Here is a 9,263-nt window from a genome sequence, read left to right on the forward strand (position 1 = left end):
GTTAATTGTATGCACTGTGGCCGCACATGCATCAACAAAGTAGCGCCAAGCATGCGCCTGTGTCATAAGTAAAGGGCTGGCTGGCTCGTCTGTTAAAGGGTGGTGTAACCTCCAAAGTGCACTCCAAAGAAAATCAAAAAAATATTTTCTGTGTTTGTGAATTGTGTGCACTGTGGCTGCACATGCATCAACAAAGGAGCAGCGCCAAGCGTGCGCCTGTGTCCCAAAAGTAAAGGGCCGGCTGGCTTGTCCGTTAAAGGGTGCTGTAACCCCCAAAGTGCACTCCAAACAAAATAAACAATTATTTTCTGTGTTTGTGAATTGTGTGCACTGTGGCCACACGTGCATCAACGAAGTAGCACCAAGTGTGCGCCTGTGTCATAAGTAAAGGGCCGGCTGGCTCGTCTGTTAAAGGGTGGTGTAAACCCCAAAGTGCACTCCAAACAAAATAAAAATATATTTTCTGTGTTTGTGAATTGTGTGCACTATGGCTGCACGTGCATCAACAAAGGAGCAGTGCCAAGCGTGCGCCTGTGTCCCATAAGTCTGTTAAAGAGTGGTGTAACCCCCAAAGTGCACTCCACAAAAAATAATTCTTTTCTTTCTGTGTTTGTGTGCGAAATGTATGCGCAGTAGCCGCACGTGCATCAACACAGCAGCAGTGCCAAGCGTGCGCCTGTGTCATAAGTCAAGGGCCGGTTTGGACATCTGGTCCGGACTGAAGGACATGCCAACAATTTCTGACATGTCTACTGTCACTGCATATGATACTGTCACCACTGACAGAATGGTGGAGGATTTATTTTCTGTGTTTGTGTGCACTGTGGCTGCACGTGCATCAACAAAGGAGCAGCGCCAAGCGTGCACCTGTGTCATAAGTAAAGGGCCGGATGGCTTGTCCGTTAATGGGTGCTGTAACCCCTAAAGTGCACTCCAAAAAAAATAAAAAATTCTTCTTTTTTTTCTGTCATTGTGAATTGTGTGGGCTGTAGCCGCACCTGCATCCTCAAACCAGCAGCGACAAGCATGCATCTGTCTGTTAAAGGGTGGTGTAACCTTCAAAGTGCTCTCCACAAAAAATTTAAAATTCTTCTTCTTTTTTTCTGTCTTTGTGAATTGTGTGGGCTGTAGCCGTACCTGCATCCTCAAAGCAGCAGCGACAAGCGTGCGTCTGTCTGTTAAAGGGTGGTGTAACCCCCAAAGTGCACTCCAACAAAAATAAAACATTTTCTTCTGTTTGTGAATTGTGTGCACTGTACGTGCATCAACAAAGGAGCAGCGCCAAGCATGCGCCTGTGTCCCATAAGTCTGTTAAGGGGTGGTGTAACCCCCAAAGTGCACTCCACAAAAAAATAAACAATTCTTTTTTTTCTGTGTTTGTGTGCGAAATGTATGTGCAGTAGCCGCACGTGCATCAACACAGCAGCAGCGCCAAGCGTGCGCCTGTGTCATAAGTCAAGGGGAGGTTTGGACATCTGGTCCGGACTGAAGGATGTGCCAACAATTTCTGACAAGTCTACTGTCACTGCATATGATACTGTCATCATTGACAGAATGGTGGAGGATTACATCGGTGACAGCATCCAAGTAGGCATGTCAGACAGTCCGTACCTGTACTGGCAGGAAAAAGAGGCAATTTGGAGGCCCCTGTACAAATTGGCTCTATTTTACCTGAGTTGCCCCTCCTCCAGTGTGTACTCCGAAAGAGTGTTTAGTGCAGCCGGGAACCTTGTCAGCGAAAGGCGTAGGAGGTTGCTTCCACAAAATGTGGAGAAGATGATGTTCATAAAAATGAATTATCAACTCTCCCAGGGAGACCACCCTCCAGCAGTACAGAGGGACCTGTGGTGGTGGATTCCAGCGGGGACGAATTTATACTCTGTGAGGATGAGGATGTACACAACACTGAAGAGGGTGAGGAATCGGAGGATGAGGAGGATGAGGACGACATCTTGCCTCCGTAGAGCCAGTTTGTGCAGGGACAGATTAATTGCCAGCTTGTTTTGTGGGGGCCCAAACGAACCAATCATTTCAGCCACAGTCGTGTGGCAGACCCTGGCGCTGAAATGATTGGTTTGTTAAAGTGTGTATGTCCTGTTTATACAACATAAGGGTCCAAGGACAATTCCATCTTGCACCTCTTTTTTTTCTTTGCATTATGTACTGTTTGGGGCCTAGTTTTTCAAACTGCCATCCTGTCTGCCACTGCAGTGTCACTCCTAGATGGGCCACGTGTTTGTGCCGCCAACTCGTGTCGCTTAGCATACTCATCCAGCTACCTCGGTGCAACGTTTTGGACATAAAAACACTATTGTGAGGTGTGAGGTGCTCAGCACTTGCGACCGGGTCTGAATCAGGCCCATAGAGCCTTTGCTGATCTCAGGATAGTCATTAACATTTACACTTCCTTTGTGAGAATGTCCCAAGAACAATCTGTTTCCAAATGTGAGAGCCATATAAAACAAAACAGCTTTGAAATACATTCCTATAAGTGCATAAAACATACATTTAAACATGCGTTTCCACAACTGCGCACAGCACATTAAATAAAACAAGTTAACTTAAAACACAATATTACATATATATTATAGTACTGTACATGGCGCCTAGTGGTGATAGTTCATATACAAATGGTCGCTGCAGCACAAAGGATTAGCCCAGTCAGTGTCATGGCCACCATATTGACAATGTGCGCCAGGTCTCTGGCCCCACTCCATCGTGAACTTACATTTGGTAGATATAAAGGCACAGAGTCTCCCTTTTGGAAATCTAGGTCCAAGAATCACATGAAGAGACCAAAATAAGTGGGACAGTCAGTCAGAAACAGGGATAACTGTCCAAAAGGCATGCTTCCAATAAATAAAGCCAATGGTGTTGTCTTGTTAGAATCTAATCACCAACGAGAAGATTACCATCCAATCCACACCCCATTGATAACTGTCACAATACAAAAAAAAAAAGGAATTTTATCTAGGTCAATGTCCAAGAAATTTCCTGCAACCCCACTGGCAATAGAGGATGGGACGTCAAGAGAATTACCACCAAAAGAGATACAGGCAAATAGTATAACAGAATCCTTATGAGAAATAAGTTGCAAGCCGAGTTGGACCTCCCCCTCATATCCTATTCATTCATTTGCCATTTTAGTGGGCAATATGGTTTTTACTGCCATAATGCAAACAGAAACCCTGTCTGCGTCTCCTAGAGTTTTCTTCTATAGGAAGACTGGAAGCACCAAGCTGCATTGGTTCAGCAGAATAAGACATGATGGGAGAGGAGACAACTGGAGGTGAACTGAAGTAAGATAGATTGTTCTCCTGATTCTTTTCATCTTTTTAATACATATTGTGACTATTGCTGCAGGGTCTGGAGTTGGTTTGCTAGAACTTGAACAGGGCTAACTGTCCAATCTCTATGCAAACTCTTTTACCGCTCGCCAGAAGCCAAATATGGCTGCAGCCCCTAGAATTCAACACTAGTTTGCAGGAATCTATGACCTGCAAACTGCATTTGTTCTAGGGAACAGGATTGCCACCTAGCAACAGCAGGTGGGTTAGGCAGCAAGCCTCCCGAATACGCTGGGTCAGAGGAAAGTAAAATAATTTTCACTCCCTCTGCCATAACAATGAGCGGTGCACGCCCAGATTTTTTCGGATGCTCGCTGGTAGCAAACCAACCTAGAAGGGATAACAGCAAATAAAAACACAGGTAAATCTTAGGCTTGATTGTCTCTGCACTCTAAGTCTGTGTTACAAGACTATGACACAAGTGATTTCCAAGCAAGAACAGTTTATTGAACGTTAACAGATATCTTTTGGAAACGGCTTAATCAATAGTATGAACTGAAAAGAAATAAAGAAAATGGAAATGGCATTGGTTGCGACTTTCCGGAACAGAGTTAAACGCTGGCTGGTAGTCTATTTCTGGTCTTTATTGGTGACTGCTTGAGGCTTCTTTGGGTCTCTTGCTGCACTTTGAGGGATAATATGAGAAAAAACTATTAATACCTAAAGATAGACTCTCCAGAGGAAACAACAGCCAAAGGAGAAAGGGAGGGTAGGGTGGGAGCTGTTGCTAGGTGGCAAACCTGTTCTCTAGAACAAATCCAGTTTGCAGGTCATAGATTCCTGCAAACTAGTGTTTTGATCTTTGGGAGGCTTGCCACCTAGCAACAGCAGGTCGGCAGACTTCCACATACCTGGAGGTTGCTCTGAGAAACTTATCTTCTGTAGATTGGTAGGTCTCCAATAGTGCTTAGCGAATGTATGAGCTGAGGACCATCTCACTGCTAGCATTATTGACTGTAATGGGATGCCTTTAGCTGCCGCTTTTGTGGCTGCTGCTCCCCGTAAGGAGTGACTTTTGAATTGGTTTGTATCTACCCCTGCCTCCCTCATGGATGCTACAATCCATCCTCTGATAGTGGAAGATCTTGCTGGGCGAAAGGGTTTCCTACATGTAATGAAGAGTTGCGTAATACTGTCTCTCATGGGGGCAGTCAGGGCCAGATAAGAGGACAGGCACGAAGCTACACAAAGGTTAGGTTCTGAAGGGTCGTAGATAACATCGAATGCAACTATGGGATTATTAAACGATGAGGTTTTGGTGTGACCTTTTAGGGTAATGTGGTACCCTGCAGGAGTCTGTGCTAACCAGGGGTCTGAGATGTGTATCAGGGTTAGTTCCACTACTCTGGCCACTATGGCTAGAGCTAACAAAGATGCTAATTTATGGGACATAATGAAAATGTTGGAGTCTGTTTCCCAGGATGCCAGGAAGGAGAGGAAAGGCTCGATGTCCCAAGTATGTGAATATTTTGGAACTATGGGCCTAGAGAGGTATACACCTCTTAATAAACGTAGGTATAGTTTGTTGTTTGTTAAGTTTGGAATCATAGTAGCTAAAGCGGAACCATATGATATAATGGTAGCTGATGCCAAGCCTGACTCATACTTAGAGGCTAGAAAATCTAAAGCTAAATGGAGTAGTGAAGACTGGTGAGAGGGGTTTGTTTTGGATCGCCAAAGGTCAAATTCTTTTATGATTGTACAGTATCTAGCCCTAGTCCGGGGCCTTTAGGAGGTATTTATTAGGGCTTCTGTGGGTGATGCTAGATCTACATCTGTTAACATCCTAGTAATATTGCCATCCACATACATTGGGGAAGAGTCTCTAACAGGTCTGGGGTCCCCTGAAAGCATTCCTTGGATAACCCTAGTGGAATTTTTGGACCTATTCGTAACTGGTTGATCAGAGGAAACCAGACTCTGGATTGCCATACTGGGTATACTACCACAATTTGCAGCACTCTATCCTCCCTGATTTTTTGTAAGACTTTCAGGAGTAGGGCGGGGGGAGGGAAAGCATAGGGGCAAATCAGATCCGTCCAAGGAAAGGACATTGCATCCATCTTACACACCCCTTTTGTCCATATTCTGGAAACAAAACACTGAATCTGAACATTCGTGGGACTGGCAAAGATCTGTAATCTCCCAAATGTGTGAACTATTTTCTGAAAGATTTGACTTTTCAGTGCTACCGAATGTAGGGAGATCCTTTTCTGGGATAGGGAGTCTGCTAATTCGTTTAACTCCCCTGGGACATAAGCTGTGACCAGAAGACTATCACTCTGGACTGCCCAATCCCACACTTCTAATGCCTCCTTGCATAGGGATGTTGACTTGGTGCCTACCATTTTGTTTATATAGGACACTGCGGTTGTATTGTCCGGGCATAGCTGGATACAGGCCCCTGTAAGGTGAATGGGGACTAGAGCCTGTAGGGCTAATTTTGCTGCACGTAGTTCTAAAATGTTTATGAACAAGCAGGAATCTTCCTTTTACCAAGCGCCTCTTACTGCTTTTTCTTGTGAGAAACCTCCCCATCCTGTTAGGGATGCATCCGTGGTGATCGTCATGCAGGAGGGGGGATCTAGGAGGGGACGAGGAGGAGGAGTGGGAAGACTGTTCCATTTGGACAGTTCTGTTTTTACATTCCTGGAGAGATATATGGTGTCTGTCCAGGAATATCGGGCGTGAATCAAAGTTCTTAAGAGGCGTTGCAATTCTCTGCATAATAGCAGAACGTGTCGAAACCCTGGAGACATTGGTATCATTTTCCCAATGATTGTTGCTAAGGTACGGAGAGTCATTTTGTGCTTTTGGGACAACTTTTGAATATAATATTTTGTGTCTAGCCATTTCTGTTGTGGAACGGCTAGAGAGAAAGAATGGTTATCTAAGTCGAACCCTAAAAAGGTGATTTTCTTGGTGGGAGTCAGTACTGACTTTGGGATGTTTAGCATGAAACCCAGGTTTGATAACAGAGAAATGGTTAAATTCTTATGCTTTAAAAGGGTATCGTGGTCTGCGTGTATCAAAAGTATGTCATCTAGGTATATTATGCATTGAACCCCTTGCTGGCGCAGGTGAGACACTACCGCTTTCATCACCCATGTAAAGGTGTAGGGGGCAGTGTAAAGGCCAAATACCATCACTGTCCACTGATACAGATTGTCTCTCCAATAGAACCTGAGAAGACGTCTGAGATTTGGGTGTATTAATATAGAGTGAAAAGCTTCTTTTAGGTCTATTTTTATGCAGAAGCAGTCCTTTGTGAAAAGATAAGGGATGTCTGAAATGCCCTCCATGCGAAACCGTTTTGTTTTTAAAAATCGATTCAAAGTTTTGACATTCAGGACTGGTCTTAAGGAACCATCCTGCTTTTTTATAGGAAACAAATGGCTGACCCAGCCCTTTACTGCTTGGTTTGCCAATTCTATCTTTCCCTGTTGTAGGACCAAAGTCAGTACATTGTCCAACCGAGGACTGCAACTCCTTGAACAAGGAGTATGAAATGCCTGGTGAGGGAAGCGGATTAAAGGGAGATTTAATCCTGAGCAGATTATTTTTAGTAACCACTTATCTGTGGTAATTTGTTGCCACTCCGCATATGAATCTTTTAGGGTTTTGTGGGGAAGTGAGCATGTGTGTGGACTCACCGTAACCGCGGCCTCATCTGGCATTGTTCCATGCACCTGAGGATGATTCTCGAGGGGTATCATGGGATTTTTGCATGAAGCCTCCTCTCTGGGCTCTCCTTGTGCCTTGAAAGTCTCGGGTCGGACCTGTGGCTCTCGGAGTCCAACCCCCTTGAAGAAAGGGTCTCCTGGGAGGTTCATTCATTTTTTTTATGTCAGAAAAGGATTTCCTAGCTTTGCGGCGTATTTTGACCTCTTCTATAAACTGTGGGCCAAATAGGTTGGCATCTGTAAGGTTAGGGAACTCCATGGATTTAGGAGCAAGGTCTGCCAGACCTGCACTAGTTAACAACCTAGATCTGCAGGTATTAGTGATGTGATTAAATGTTTGACCTATGATAAGAGCTGCCCTGCTAATAGCTTTAAGTAGAGCAAGCTTAGATGCCACCAAAGAATCTAGGGTACCTCCTTATCTAGTAGGAGAAGAAGAGGGCCGGCTGCGCCCGCTAGTTTGTATTGGATCTTTCTTAACAAACGATCCGTGGGGTCATTTTGTCTTTTCTCCCCACTATAGAAGCCAAAGCCGGGTCAATGTTAGGAGTAAATAGAGCAGGTACTGTACATCTGGCAACCCCGTATCGGAGCGCAGGACTAATTCATCTTCTTTAATAAGGGTTGCTCTAAAGGCGAGCTGAGCAAATTTCTGTACCTCTGAATTGCTCTTTAGGGGCCAGTGTGTGGCATATAATTTTGATGGGGTGGTTTGCCCCGCTAAAGCCACTCTGGCCATCTGCACTTCACTAAATTCTGCACGCTGTGAAGAGGCAGAGGTTCTTGTTATCTAATCTGACTCCCAGTCCACCAAGGAGGGTTGGCCAAAATCACTAGAGGAAAGATGTGGTAGGTTCGGTAGGTGACCCCTTATACAGACTGCGGGTCCCTTCATGCTGCCAGCTATGGACAGATAAATTATGCTGGCTACGGGCAGAAGTATTGTGCTTGCTCCGAACACTAGAATGTTGCCTGCTACAGGCAATTCCAGGGAATGGAGGAATATCACCTGAACAGGTGGCCCTGGGATTAAACTTACTTTTATTTTTATGTGATTTTTCCCCTCCTGCTGACTTCCTTAACAGGAAGGTGACTTGGCACTTCCATGAGGGAAAATATTTTCCTCAGAGTCTGAGGAGTTAGATGTTCCCAGATTTGTGACTGGAATAGCCTTTTTCTTTTTATATATAATTTCTTCAGATGAAGAGGATGAGGAAGATAGTGCCCTTTTATGGGCTCTCTTCCATGAAACACTGCCAGCAGCAGAGGACATTCTAAATGAATCTGTCACAGAGACAGAAATTGTGTCCACCATCTTACGCTGTCAGAAAATATCTGACTGCAGGCGTGCACGTGACCTAACGTGCACATGAGGTGCGCGTGTGTGCGTGCACGCACCGCTCATTGTTATGGCAGACGGAGTGAAAATTCTTTCACTTTCCTCTGCCCTAGCATATTCGGGAGGCTTGCTGCCTAACCCACCTGCTGTTGCTAGGTGGCAAGCCTCCCGAAGAACAAAGATATGGTTGCCCTAATAGCAGGGGTGTGGATTCTCATGAAAGCACTCTCTCTGCTATTGCAGTCTGGACTGGCAGTCCCAGGGGGAGAAAACACCTCCCCCTGGGAAAGCCTGTGTGGCTGTGATCAGCAGGGAGTGCTTCCAAAGATATATCACTACCACTGCTAGGCAGTCCCTGCGTGTGATGAATTTTACTGAGGGCCGCAGTACCGCAGCCCCTAGGTAAAATCCACCACTGGTCTTCTCCAAAAATCATAAATATAATAAAGGCAATATCGTATCTATAATGGGTGCAGGGTGTGTAGTGCACATGGGCCCTCCTAGACTAGGAGGGCCCACAGCACACACCCTGCACCCATATATAGTTATACCTCTCCTCAGTCTCCAGAGTCCAGCTCTGCTGGTGGTACAGTGCTGCAGAGCAGCAAAAGTCACTGGGGTGATAGTGCGGCGGCTATTTTTGCTGTGATTTACATACACATACACAGTAGAGATGTCCCCAGGAAAAGGTGCAGGTGCCATTTTCCTGGAGACCTGCACATGCGGAAGTAGATTCTGACATCAAGCCAGAGTCTACTGTGCTGCCAGAGAGGAGGGGGCCCACACGCAGTGGTATAACTTCATCCCAGGTGCCCTGAGGCAAGATAAATGTTGGTGCCCCCCAAACTAAAATGTACCACCCCCCAGCACCTATGCCAGCTCCAGCTGCCACCG

General features: G+C 45.5%; 1 pseudogene; it reads right to left on the minus strand.

Annotated features, from left to right (window-relative positions):
* Positions 1-3,917: 3,917 nt before the first annotated feature.
* On the minus strand, positions 3,918-8,345 carry LOC148525529 (uncharacterized; annotated as a pseudogene).
* Positions 8,346-9,263: the final 918 nt, after the last annotated feature.

The sequence above is a fragment of the Taudactylus pleione genome, unplaced genomic scaffold, assembly GCF_031769625.1.
Source record: "Taudactylus pleione unplaced genomic scaffold, aTauple2 ptg000105l, whole genome shotgun sequence".
NCBI lineage: Eukaryota > Metazoa > Chordata > Amphibia > Anura > Myobatrachidae > Taudactylus > Taudactylus pleione.